The following is a 13,827-nucleotide window of genomic DNA, read 5'->3' as shown; positions in this document are numbered from 1 at the left end:
AGAGAATTGTCAGGCAGTTCAAAAAAGAACATTTCTCAGCTCTAGATTGTAAAGAATTGTATCATGTACTTTACACAATGCTGTAAAAGTACATTCAGGAAATACAGAGAAATGTCAATTTCAGGGCAAGCTTAGCCACCACTGTTGAATGAGTGTGACCTTCAAGCTCTCAGACAGCACTGCATGAGAAACTCTACGGTACTCAAACTATTAGTCTCAAACTCTGTAGATGAGCATGTAAATTAATTTTTATTTCATTTAAATGCTGTTTTCACAGCAGCCTATTTTACCCCTCATGATTCTCTCAAGCAATTCAACACAGTTACCACATTCCATACATAACCAGCTTCAGGATTCTGGGGATCTTGTGTTCAAGACTCACGTGGGACACTGCCTGTGAAGAGTGTTTTCCCTGAGTCTGTGTGGGGTTCCTCCAGGTGTTCCTGTCTCCTCTCACAGTCCAAAATAAAGGATTTTATGTGTGTTAGGGAAATTGTTCGACTGGGTGAGTGTGCATGATGCACCTTATGGACTGGCTCCCCACCCAGGGTGTGTTCTAGTCTTGCACCCACTGATTCCATGAAGGCTCCAGGCCCTTTGCGACCCTGATCAGAATGAACATGCCCACGAACATCAAACTTGGAGAGCTCTGTCAAAACATACTTTTAAGGTTGAAGATTTCATCTCACCAAGAAGTGATTTCATTATTCAAATACTGTCACCTCAAACTGTTAACCAAGCTCTGAAGTGTCCATGCACATCTCTGGTAATCAGCTGCCCAAGCTAACAAGTCACGTTTTGTTTTTTTGTGTACCAAATGAGAGAGTGTTCATGGCTCAGTTTGCAGCCATCAGGACGAGTTGTTGTTAGCGAGAGGCTGTTCTGCTTGTGTGTTTTGAAAATATTGTGTTTTTCTCATAAGAAGCATTCCTTTTGCCTCACATGGATAGGCAGAATGTGTGATTTATTCCATTTGGCTGCTCAGAGTCTGAGTGTAATGGAGTACAGTGAGGAAGAGAGAGAGAGAGAGAGAGAGAGAGAGAGAGAGAGAGAGAAATCAGATCCCCAGAGAATAAATGCTGTGCAGTCTCCATGAACCCAGCCATCAGCAGCTCAGCAGTAACAGCTGGACCTGGTACAATGGCCACTGAGGAGGTGAGCAGTGGCAGATGAATTCAGAATACCTTAAATTCCATTGCAGTGTGCACTGAGAGATGTATCTGTGCATTTGCTGGGAAATAGAGGCTAAGTATTGCATGATCTTGAATGTCATGCTAGCATATCATTGGCCCATACGACTAGGTGCAGATTCTTTTCAGTGTAATACCCTGCTTGTAGGAGGAATACTGAATTAGTTTATACACACATTATACACCCTACCATCTCCACACAGGACCACATAGTAGTTCTACAATTACAGACTGTAGTCCGTATGTTGCTATATAATTTGCAAGCCCCCTTTCATCCTTGTCTATTCTACTCGGCTCTTTTGCTTTTCCATTAGGTAAATGTGGTCCCTGCAAAGTTTTTAAACACTGTGTCCACTCAGTTAGACACACCTACCTCATAGGTCCGTCCCCCTTGTAGATGTAGAGTCAGAAACAGTAGCTGATCTCTTGCTGCATGGTGTGTGTTTGCCATCCTTTAGTCCTTCATCAGTGGACACAGGACGCTTTTGACTGGATATTTTCGGTTTTACATCACTGTAAAAAATGGCTGTGAATTTTACAGTGGAAAACTGTAAAACCATGACAGTAGATGACTGTAAACTCCAAAAAGTTTGAAGACAGCTTCTGTAACAGTGAAATACCGTAAATACTTCTATCAGCCAAAATACACATTTTTATATCTATTTACTGTAAAAAATACATTGTTGCACTGTTAAACGTTCAAAACATTTGGGGTGGTACAAGTGTTCAATGACTGGGAGGAGCTGAGACTCATTAGGGAGCTCCCAGCATGCCTTGCTTCTCCATAATTTCTCAGATTTTTAGAGTTTCTTTGTTTTTTTCTGCCTTTTCTTCAGATGTTTTCATTTGGGTTGCATTTGGGTGATTATTTTGTGCATTTGTGTGTGTGTGTGTGTGTGTGTGTGTGTGTGCATGTTGTGACGAGATGTGTGTTGGTCAGGAAAGTTAATCATCAGCCAGTTACCGCACATTTCTTTGGTCCTTTCAGTAATACCTCTTTTTAAGGGCTGAATTTAGGGATGTGGTTTGTCTGTATCTGAATACGGCTATATCTCAGTCTCCATTCTCTCATTTGTCATAAGGTTTACATGTTAGTTTTGTGGCAAAGCACTGTTTCTTTGTTGTTTTTATGTAAATACTATGATTTTTTCGGTGTATATCTGTTTTTTAACAGAAAACTACTGTAAACAAAACAGTTCTTAAATGTAAAATGTATGATTGCCAAAAAAGTGACAAAAATTCTGGCAAACACAGCTGCCAGTTTTTTTTTTTTACTGTAAATTTAAGGATTTTTTTTTTTTTTTACAGTGAACAGCATTCTGTAATCAAACATAAATTTCCTAATAAAGCCACTGATACATCACTACGCTCTGTAAAATGAGGGAATTGAAACACGGACGGTGGGTGGATTGACTACTCAGAAGTGTCAATAGGTGTGAAAGCAACAGTGTTTGTTGCCCAGTGAAGGACTGGCGCCCCCTCCAGGGTGTATTCCCGCCTTGTGCCCAATGATTCCGGGTAGGCTCTGGACCCACCGCGACCCTGAACTGGATAAGTGCTTATAGACAATGAATGCATAAATGATTTCTCATATCATCACTGTCCAAAGAGAAATATGTATCTAAAATAGTAACTTCTTAATGTTCAGTAAAGGTCAGTGTAAAATGATTTGATTCCAAAATTAGATTTTTGGAGCATTTCTATTGGTCCATTCATCATGTAGTTTTCAAACAATGTGAAGAACAGCAGCTGTGTTCCATAGACGTACTACACTAAAAATACACAACAGTACATGTTTTCAGAATACATGTTTTCTTTAGACAGTGATGGTATACGGCCTCTTGTGGATTGTGGAGTGAATGACTATTTAACAGCGTTAACATAGTACATGATAGTTGTATTTAGAAAAGAAAATGGGGAATTTGGTTTTCCATTTGTATGAATTTGTCAGAAAGTATCAAAGCGAGGAATGAAAGAGCCGAGGGAAAATGAAAGGGACTGAACAATGTCTCACACAACACATGATTTCCACACCATATAATCACCACCAGAAACAAGGCTCCGTCAAATGAGTCACACATTCCAGAGGGAGGTTTCACTGACAGCTGATCATCTACAGTCAAAAGACCATTCCCCATCTAAACACACACAAAATGATTCCCACTGACCTTAGCCTCACCTCACTAGAGTTCAGACTAATGAGCAGCAGCACAATAACTCACTCCATCACATTTAGCAGTCAATATACAGTCAGTATGCTCAGAGCTGATGGAAATGTGTTTCGTTTTATTAGATATGATTAAAATCGGGTACATAATGTAATACACACAGTCCATCACAGGACACATTCACTTAGTCATCCACACACATTTACACCTGTGGGTAATTTCACACTCTCACCCAGACACATAGACATTCACCCAGTCAATGTTAAACAAGTTTGGAATGTTTATGAATATGCTTCTTCCCGTTACACACTTTAAATATAACATGGAATGACTTTGTTTGATTTCAACTACTTGAATTGAATCAAAACTGCTTCAAAATATGTTCTAGGAGTTGCTTTCAGCTTTGTATTATCACACTACAATTATTTCTATTGGCATAGCTTCCAAACACCAGAATACACCAATCCATTGATGCTCAGCAGGCCAGTACTTAGATGAGAGACCTCCTCATAGGAAAGCTTGGGTGCCTTTATAGAACCAAAAGAGGTTCTTCTTTGGCATTGCTCAAATAATTCATTATTACACCTTAATTTTTAAGATTGTAGGCCCACAGCACACTTGGTTCAGTTTTGTCTCATTTGAAATGCTGGTACAGTGAAAGAGTTCTAGAGAAAATCATATAACATCTTTTACAAAACCTAGTTCAGAACATCATAGTGGTTTATTTATTGACAATTTCAGTGCATCTGCTGAATGTAGATTTTATACAGTCTGTAAGCCCTGTAGCTAAAACTAATACATTTTATGTGGCTATAAAGTCACAGATGATTATTACAGAACCAAATGTGCATACAATGTGAGTTAGGATGGTATATTGACGTGTCAGTAACTTTCAGAATGATTATGTTCACTAGGGTTGGCTATTTAGGAGACTGACGAAGAAGTGTTGTAGTTCACACTTGCCCAAAAATATAAGCTCTAGTTGGTTTTAAACAGATGGCACAGTGGTGCAACAGGTAGTGTCACTGAAGGCTTGAGCCCTGCCTTGGGCTGTGAGGGGTCTCAACTCGGAACGGGATGAAGCAGTCACCTAAGATGAATGAATTAAGAAGTGCATGAATGAATCACTATAATACAGCAATGAAAGATATATTCATATTATTACAAGCTTTAACTTTAAAAATATATTTTTTTGCCAGTAATTGTTTCAGTAATATGTTTTAATTGAAATATTATTATTATGTTTAGAGTTTACTTCTTTGGTGAAAGCAGCTTCTCTTAAATTGTGAATCTGACCAATATCAACTTCTGAATAGCTTCCTTTACTTGTATGATTATTTTCAGTAAATGGGTACCACTTTATAATAAGACAAACTTGTAAAGGTTTATAAATCATTTACACTCTGTTTATTAAAGGTTGTTAATTAACGGTGGTTTATTAATGATAATGGTTATCTTTTACAAATGATTATTATGACCATTCAGGTGTTTACAACCTAATTAATTACCAAGTAATTAACATTTACAATCTTTTATTAGTATAGTCTTATTTTAAAGTGGTACCTGTGAATGTATAGACCACATCCATGTAACTCAGTCACATTAGGTCATATTATTGAGGGTTTGTTATTATTATTTTTTAAGTAGATTAAACTTATAAGAACTAAAAGTGTGGACTTCCATACAGTAGATTATAAAGTGTTAATTATATTCAGAGGGCTGACTAATACTACACTGTTTTTCAGATGGATGAAAACACATGGTGCATTAAGAGAACCTGCTTTTCAATTACAGTCAGTGATGAAGAACAGCCACTGAGTCAGTTCCACACACTATGTGTTCAAGTGAGCTTATCTCTGGGTTTACATTCACTGTCTTGGTCCTATTAGACTCACATTCCCAAGCTAACATTCTTGAATATCTTGAATATCCCCAAACATCCCACATTTTCTACAGCCATGCCATTATGGCAATTTGTTTAACCTTTTTTTTAAATTTAATAAAATTATGGACCTCTTCTTGTCTGGCCAGCTGTTGTCTTACTCTATTACAGTTCTCACTCTATTACAGTTCATATATTACCCTATGAAATGTATCACCACGGGCTATTGTTTCTGGTAATATTTTAAAAAATCAGAAATTGGACATGGGATATATTAAGTTTCACTTACATCTAAATGAGATAAGATTGTCTTCCAGAGGATGCAGTACGTGAATAATGTAAGGGTTTGTAGACAGGCTTTGCTTAAGAGATGTTTGGTTGCCTATGCATGGACATCACACAAGCTAGCAATACAAACTAAGACCTGGCTCCTTTTGACCTTCCATTTCATCCCAAAGGGGATGAGGTTACGGCTGAGCACAGAACACTTAAGGTTATGTATCTTGCTTTGTGCACAGGGGCATAGTCCTACTGACAAAGGAGCTTCATATTACAACAAATAAAGAAATGTCAGCAACATATCATTTCAGTATTGACAAAAATTCAGAGCATGGTCCCATTTCCAAAAATCTTTACTATGTCCAGTAAATAGCAGCCCCTTTACACCGGACCCATTGTGCACAACTTAATTGTAGTTCTGTGCAATAACATTAAAAACATGTTAATCACTAAATGATGTGTATTCTGCATGTTTGTTGATCACAGAAATTATCTGTAAAATCATCAGTTCCAGTTACATATGATAAATACCCTATATTTTAAAAGAGATTAACTGTAGGATATTTCCATAAGATGTCTTTCTAAAGAAACAGCAGACAATAGTGGGTTCTTCCTTGAAGGCCGAGAAGACGTCCCACTTTCAATTACAGCCCACAGAGATGTGAATGGAGGGGTCAGCACTAACAACTCAGAGCAGGTTATGAAATACCTCAAAGCACTCAAGGTGAAAGCAGCAGCATTCATATAAATTACGCCACCATGAGCAACGGCAGACAGAAGACGCAAGTGTACGATATTTATACCACCGTCTGATGAAAGACTGGCTATGTTTCTGGACACAATTCTCCCTCTGACCTTTCATTTTCCTGATAAATGCATTATATACTACAGCCTCCTTCAGGTTTGAGCTTCAACCAGTGCCAGCATATACCAATCTGCCATAACATAACTCACCATAGAGGCGCGCTTGGTGGTTCTACAATTACACACCCTAGTCTACCTATTGCTCTGCATACTCTATTTGCCCCTTTCAATCTCCAACACTCAGGACCCCAAAAGTACCTGACCTTCCAGCAGGTGTCCACAGAGTGTTGGAAGTATAGCAAGCGTAGCAGTGAGCAACCAATCCATCCTTGGCTTCACATCATGAGACAGTAATTGCATGTGAGGCACATTTTCATATGGAATGGCTTTGTTTATATGATTCCCCCACTGCTGTAATGATCTGATCATTTCTCCAGGGGAAGGCTGAGCTATTGGTCATGGATGGTTGATAGTGTCACAGTTTAGCTTTAGATTTTATGCCTTTCTTAGTTGCACAATTTTCTGCTAAAATATGCAAAAGCAGTGCAGGGTGGGAAAAGAATAACAGCGTAAACTGCACTGGACCATGCAGGATTCCTTTCGCAACGTCCAGCAAAGGGTCATGCAATTTTGACCTCGATTATTTGTTTTTAAAGCATTTTCATTTTTATGATTATTTTTTATTGCCCTTTGAACCTGTGAATGCTTGGCCTTGACAAGCTGGATGTGGACTAAGCCCCGATCAAATATAGAACTAAGAAAAATACACCTTCAGGAGACATTTTTACAGACAGTAGATATTCCACTAGAGTTTCGGAACTGGAATTAGAAAATAAATACACTTTTAGAACCTCTAACAACAACCATGTAAAGCCTGGTGCCACACCAAAATGACCCCCTCAGATAAACTGCACTTAACGCTGTCATCTTTGAGAGAAAGTGTAACATTATTCGCATCTAAACACATCCACAGCTGCTTGAGTCCTTCTTTCCTTCCACTGTGAGAAGACCACCTCAAAACTCTGGGTCAGAAAGGAAATGGAGTCTTCTAGAAGTGCACATATAAAAAAGGAAACAGATACAGGGGTTCACAGAACACTCTCAGCTAACAAAACAATGACGGTGTCCAAAATGGCTCCCTATTTAGATTTTACGGCACTACTGAGTGCATCAGCCACTCTGAATCATAAATTCAAGAGTGATTCTGAGAGCACTACAATCTCCCACAATGCACCCATAATTTATAGTGAACATAGTAGTTCACAACATGAGCTGAATGTGGATCAGGATACATTGTGAGTTATTTGTTACTAAGCAACGGACAGTGAAATTGAACTAAATAATGCTTAACTAGAGCACAATACTAATGAGGGATTAAGGAGTGATTTCAGTCACAGCCATTTTCTTCAGGACATAAACACTTACTTAAAACACTTTTCAATGTTATAAGCATATTATAAATAGGATTCAGGTCTCCGGACCTGAGGGTTTTATTAACAATATCTAAAAAACTAAAAAAAACTAAAAAAATTGTGTAGCGATGTGGTTCTCAAACTTTTTAGACCAAATACCACTCATTATCAAACCAAACACCCCAAGTACCATCTATAAGACATCTCACCGTTTATTTTAGTGAAAGAGCTGAACCTAGCCATGCACTGAAAGGACTAGATCAGTGAGCTGTAAACGCAGATCTGGCTCAGCACCCATTTTTTTCAGTACTTGGTCATGGTCTTGTCATCTGTTTGGCAAGTTTTAAACAAAGCCTTTCACTAATTTTGTAAGATTTACCTGCTTCTGCAATCCACAAGCTAGCATTAGGAGAAGTAGATTTTGTCCACATGGATGTTTTTTTTTAAATGTTAAACACAAATTCATTTTTATTTAAATAAAATAATGCAAATTCTAAAACACATTTACACATAATTTACACTGGAAAAATTCAAAAATTCCTCTTTACAATGATTGTAGTAAATCTTCAGATATCATCTGGTGTACCAGTTAGGATGCTTTGGGTACCACCAGTTGTACACACATCACAGGGGCAGCCTTGATCTAATGGTTACAGGACCGAGCTTGGTACCGGAAGGTTGCCAGTTCGATCCCCAGGACCGGCAGTAACATCCATGGCTGAAGTGCCCTTGAGCAAGGCACCGAACCCCCAAAAGCTCCTTGAGTGCCGAGGATGGCTGACTGCTGTTCTGGGTGTGTATTAACAGCCCCTAGTGCATTAGTGTGTGTGTGTGTTCACAACCATAGATGGGTTAAATGCGGAAGACACATTTCATTGTACAATGACAAATAATTGTACATTACATTATTATTATATTACATTACAGTTTGAATCAGTGGTGTGAACCTGGCATAAAATGTCTACTGTTGTCTCTTTTGTAAACTTATGCTGAGAATGTTCAGGGGACGTCCTTGTTGCCTGGGAGTGGACAGGTCACCCCAGAGTCCAGGTCTCAAAATTACTGAATGCCTTTGGCATTAGTATGCATTGAGAGAAAAAGAAAATGCAACCAATGTCTAACACTGAACTGTTCAGAAGAGAGAATCTACCCCTGGAGATTTCTGGGCCAAATTAAAAGTGATTGTCTGATCACCCACTGTGACCCTAGACAGGATGAAATGGTTACAGTAAATGGATGGGTGGATGGTGTCTGTAAAACAGGAAGACTCGACTGACTGCTTGGTCTGAAAGCCTGTGGGTATAATTTTATTGCATGATTTATATGATGTCATGCATTATGAGTTTAACTGTGATTTCTGGAGGGGATTTATTGTCTTTTTCTTCTTTTTCCTTTATTTTTTGTGCTGTGTTCAAACCATCAAATCTGTTTCTGTCCAGTGAACATACCGTGATTAACTAATCCAGATGTGACTGTAGAGGTCATGTGACTTCCAAAATGCTTTTAATATTATACATAAATACTAAGGTTTAAATATTGATTTGAAATTATAGATGCAATCATTTGGTTCAATTACACACCAATAGGAAGCCAACAGGACCACCAGAGAGCAGGTGTGATTTGGATGGTGGATTATTCTCAGTGCTGCAATGACACGGACATGTGTTAGTGTGTGTTGTTTTATTATGAGTGGATCACACATCGCAGTGCTACTATAGTTTTAAAACCCCTCAGTGTCACTGGACCGAGAACAGTCCGCCAACCAAAATGATCCATTATCCAACAGCGTGTCCACTGATGAAGGACTAGAGGATGTCAAACACACTCTGTGCGGAAAAATATGAGATATTTTCTCTTTACATCTACATGGTGGACCAACATGTTAAGTGTGTGTAACAGAGTGGACAGTGAGTGTTTAAAAACTCCAGTAGCACTGCTGTGTCTGGTCCACTCAGCACAACACACCCTAAGAATGACCTACGACCCACATCCTACCTGACTTGACTGGTGGTCCTGACCATTGAAGAACTGGGGGAAAGGGGGCTTTCAATCAAAGTATGCAGCGCAATATGTGGACTACAGTGTGTAATTGTAGAAGTACACAGTCTGGTCAGTGGAGCTGAGACAATGGGCAATGAGTGTAGATATAAGAAGGTAAAATTAAAGGTATGGTAAGTCCATACAAGAGTAGAACCCATTAAGGAAGCATATTTCTCATAGTAAGAAAGCAAAGACTTGCTTCTGCAACCCCTAAAGGAAACACATCTCCATTAACTTGGACTAGAGATTTGTTTCTTTGCATTTTAACAGGTTATTTAGATTCAGACCATTAGGCTTGGGAATCCAATTGTGGCAGCAATTGATAGAATAGGAAATTGCCAAATTGCACATTAATACGACTGTATTTCAAAATCTAATTGTGCATCTTGGTGTACATCAGTGCGATGAAGCTCATTTCCGAGTGGGCTGAGCTGGATGTGATTATGATTCTGGGTTGGTGTGAGCTTATTTGATTCGGCGAGCTGGGACACACACATACACACACAGTATCAATGGCTAGCAGGCAAAGAGGCTGCTTAAAGCAGAAAGCAGATGACTGCTTGAGCCAGTTTGTCTGTGGGCGTCCAGGGCTGTCTGCTCAAAGACTCGAGGCAATGTGTCCAGATACGAGTGCTGCCGCCTCCCACAAGGCCGAGGCTGCCTCTTTTTTTTTCAGGAGTTTGGGTCTAACTCTCTGCCAGAAAGAGGAAGATCATGGAGCAGGCTGAAGAGGGATAAGGGTGTGTGTGTGTGTGTGTGTGTGTGTGTTGGGGGGGGGGGGGTTGGAGGAGAGAGGGAGGAAAAAAATAATCCCTACACTCTTACATTTCTCTATTAGACCTTTGGTTTTGTGTCAAAATCCTAACCATGATCCTTCTATTATCATTTCCATTCTATTATGATTTTCCAGTTTAAAAAAATACACAGCAGTGTCATATCATGTGGAATTTGAGGTCTTTGCTGCTAGTGCCTGTGGTGAAAAAACACATTTGTGTTTGGAAATCAGTTGAAAAAAGATGAGGAAAAACCTGAAGGACAAATACAGATATCTCCAAAAAAAAAAAAGTCACTACAAGGAGCTGGTGCCCAGGTGGGAAAAACGTGCCAGTGTTTGTTTCTTTCCTGATATCACTCTGTCCCAAAGAGTGCCCTACTCACTGTATAGTGTAATTCATAACAGTGCTCATTTTGACAGCTGATTTGGATTTTGATTTAGACTTAGTCTTTTGAATCAAATGTCTTTTAATTTTGTCTGACTTTAGTAATTTAAAGATTGTTAATTTTAATCAGGTATTAGCTGTGGGAAAGCAAACACATTGTAGTGTAGTTTTAATAGATTAGAATAAAAGATAGAGGATGTCAGTGTTTCTAAAAACACAAGAAAAGTGACATCAGTGCCTTCAAAAATCTCCACCTTGGACAGCTTTTTCTAAAACCTCCATTTTCAGCGACCTACACTGCTGTTTGCATTTGGACAGGAGGCCAAAACAGTGACCAAAACCACCAAAATTAAGCGGATCAGTGTGGACGGTGCCTTAATAACATTACAGGGATGACCTTTGACTGCTCCAGACTCCATTCTGAATAAGATCTCATTTGTTAAACTTTAAACACATATGAAGCACATAGAAATCTTTAATTCTACTCTGATTTATTTCTCACTGCTCAGATTGAGCATGCATGCACCGTGACTCCTCTTTCAGGCAGATTTGTACCATGAAAATCAACCAATTAAGATAGTGGATTTCCAAACAGCTAGAGCCATGGCCACTAGGGGGCCTTCAGAAAGTGGCTACATCAGGAAAAATGTCATCACAACAAACTCGACAAATGTGATTGAACATGACTACACAGAATTGTGTACAGATGATACAGAACATTCATTCATTCGTCTTCTGTCGCTGCTTCATTTTCATCAGGGTCATAGTGGATTCAGAGTGTGCCAGAAGACATATCTGGACAGGCAATCACCCACACACAGTCACTCACTCACATATGTGGAAAGTTTCACACACTCACTCAGTCACTCATACACTTACACCTGTGGATAATTTCGCAAATTCACCAAGAGTCACACAATCACCTGTGGATAATTTCACACACATAAAAATGTGGACAATTTCAGTGTAATATGTATTACATCATTGTATTCATCACTTTATAGTTATTGGAATTTAAAGTGTAATTTACTCTGCACACTAATGTTCAGTTCTGTGTACAGTCGCATGAAACACATGAAATTACATCGTCCAAATCCTCACAGCAATATTCCAATTTCAGATGAAAAGACTTAAAAGTAGTATATGTTTATGCAACAAACAGGGGACAAAATAAGGGGTTAAAACCCTTTATTTGGAAAGAAATACCCTGGATGTGTCCACAAATGTTTGGACATAGAGTGTATAATGAGAGAAGACATATTCTAGTAATAGCCCACCTCCCAGCCTAGGTAGTACATGCAGAATTAATAGACACTGCTATCTCTCCAGACGTCATCAATCATTCAGTAGTGGCTAATCAGAACTCATAGCCACAAGGTGATGCTTGTACCCCATAGTGGGACTCTAATAATTGGATTGTATGATTATGGTTTACGGGAAGGTGTTTATCATCACTGGCAATTGCTGTGGCTATGAGGGTATGTGTGTGTGTGCCAGTGTTAGTCCCTGTACTGTCAAAGCAGAGATATCCATGTGCTTTAATAGTACATGCTTTGTTTACATGTTTACAACAGACTTGTCTTTACCCACTGTTATAATCTATTACATTCTACACACAATGCACAGCTGTGACGTGTGTCAGGGATCAGAGTGTGTTTTCTGTGTGTTCCTTTGTAAAACAAAGTGACTAGCCTTGATAACAGAGAGCTGAAAGAGCATGTACTGAAGCTGGAGCTAGTTCAGGTTCGGACAGATGTCACAGTGAAAGCAGAAACCAAGACAGACATGAGCCTTGAACAATGGATGATTCATCAAGCAAGTCCCGCATTAGAATACTTACTCACAAAGCATTCCAATTCTATTCAAGTTTTTCTCATTCAGCTCTGTTAGGATAAGGCCACGGAATCTTGTGTCCAGTGTGAACATATGCTGCATGTCTACATGCTGCAGGGCTAGTTAAACCTAGGATTTCGTATCATAAACACTTCTTGAAATATCAGGCCTGAGCTTCTGGCCAATTAGAAACGACTACCTGGTCCTTGTTTTCTTTGTGGTGTTTGTAGCATCAGCTGGGTGGAGAAAATATAGCTATATATATATATATATATATATATATATATATATATATATATATATATATATATATATAGCTATATATATATATATAGCTATATATATATATATATATATATATATATATATATATATATACCATTATAAAATCAATTAAGTAGCAGGTGGGTGCTAAGCTTTTGCTTTTCAAAGTGACAAGAGTATCTACAGAAGGACAAAAATAAAACCCAGCTTGAATGCATAAACCAATATCTAAATAAGGTCTAAACACAGCTCAACTTTCTAAACAAGAAATGATCACAACTTGTGTATCTGGGTGGCTAAACCAGTATAAACACAAGGACTAATCACAGCTCGTGTGGCTAATCCAGTAGGTGCACAATGACCAATCACAGCTTTAGTATCTAAACCAGATACTAATCACAGCTTGAGTATATAAACCAGATACTAATCACAGCTTGAGTAAATAAACCTGTAACTAATCACAACCTGTGTGGCCAAACCAGTATGTGCACATGGACTAATCACAACCTGGGTGGCTAAACCAGTATGTGCACAAGGACTAATCACAGCTTCAAGATCTAAACCAGATACTAATCACAGCTTGAGTATACAAACCAGGTACTAATCACAGCTTCAGTATATAAACCTGTATGTAATCACAGGGTGAGTGGTCAAACCAGTATGTGCACAAGGACAAATCACAACTTGGGTGGCTAAACCAGTATGTACACAATGACTAATCACATCTTGATTAATTAAACCTGTATCTAATCACAGCTTGGGTGGCTAAACTGGTATGTACACAAGGACTAATCA

General features: G+C 38.7%; 1 long non-coding RNA gene across 1 annotated transcript in view; it reads right to left on the bottom strand.

Moving 5' to 3' along the window:
- Positions 1-4,084: 4,084 nt before the first annotated feature.
- The window catches only part of LOC136694326 (uncharacterized), a 186,428-nt gene continuing 176,685 nt past the window's right edge, over positions 4,085-13,827 (bottom strand). Inside the window, exon 3 of the long non-coding RNA XR_010802184.1 lies at positions 4,085-4,448. This is a non-coding gene — a long non-coding RNA (uncharacterized lncRNA). The remainder of the gene's footprint in view (positions 4,449-13,827) is intronic.

Source organism: Hoplias malabaricus, chromosome 4, assembly GCF_029633855.1.
Source record: "Hoplias malabaricus isolate fHopMal1 chromosome 4, fHopMal1.hap1, whole genome shotgun sequence".
NCBI lineage: Eukaryota > Metazoa > Chordata > Actinopteri > Characiformes > Erythrinidae > Hoplias > Hoplias malabaricus.
This window is presented reverse-complemented; position numbering and strand designations above follow the sequence as displayed.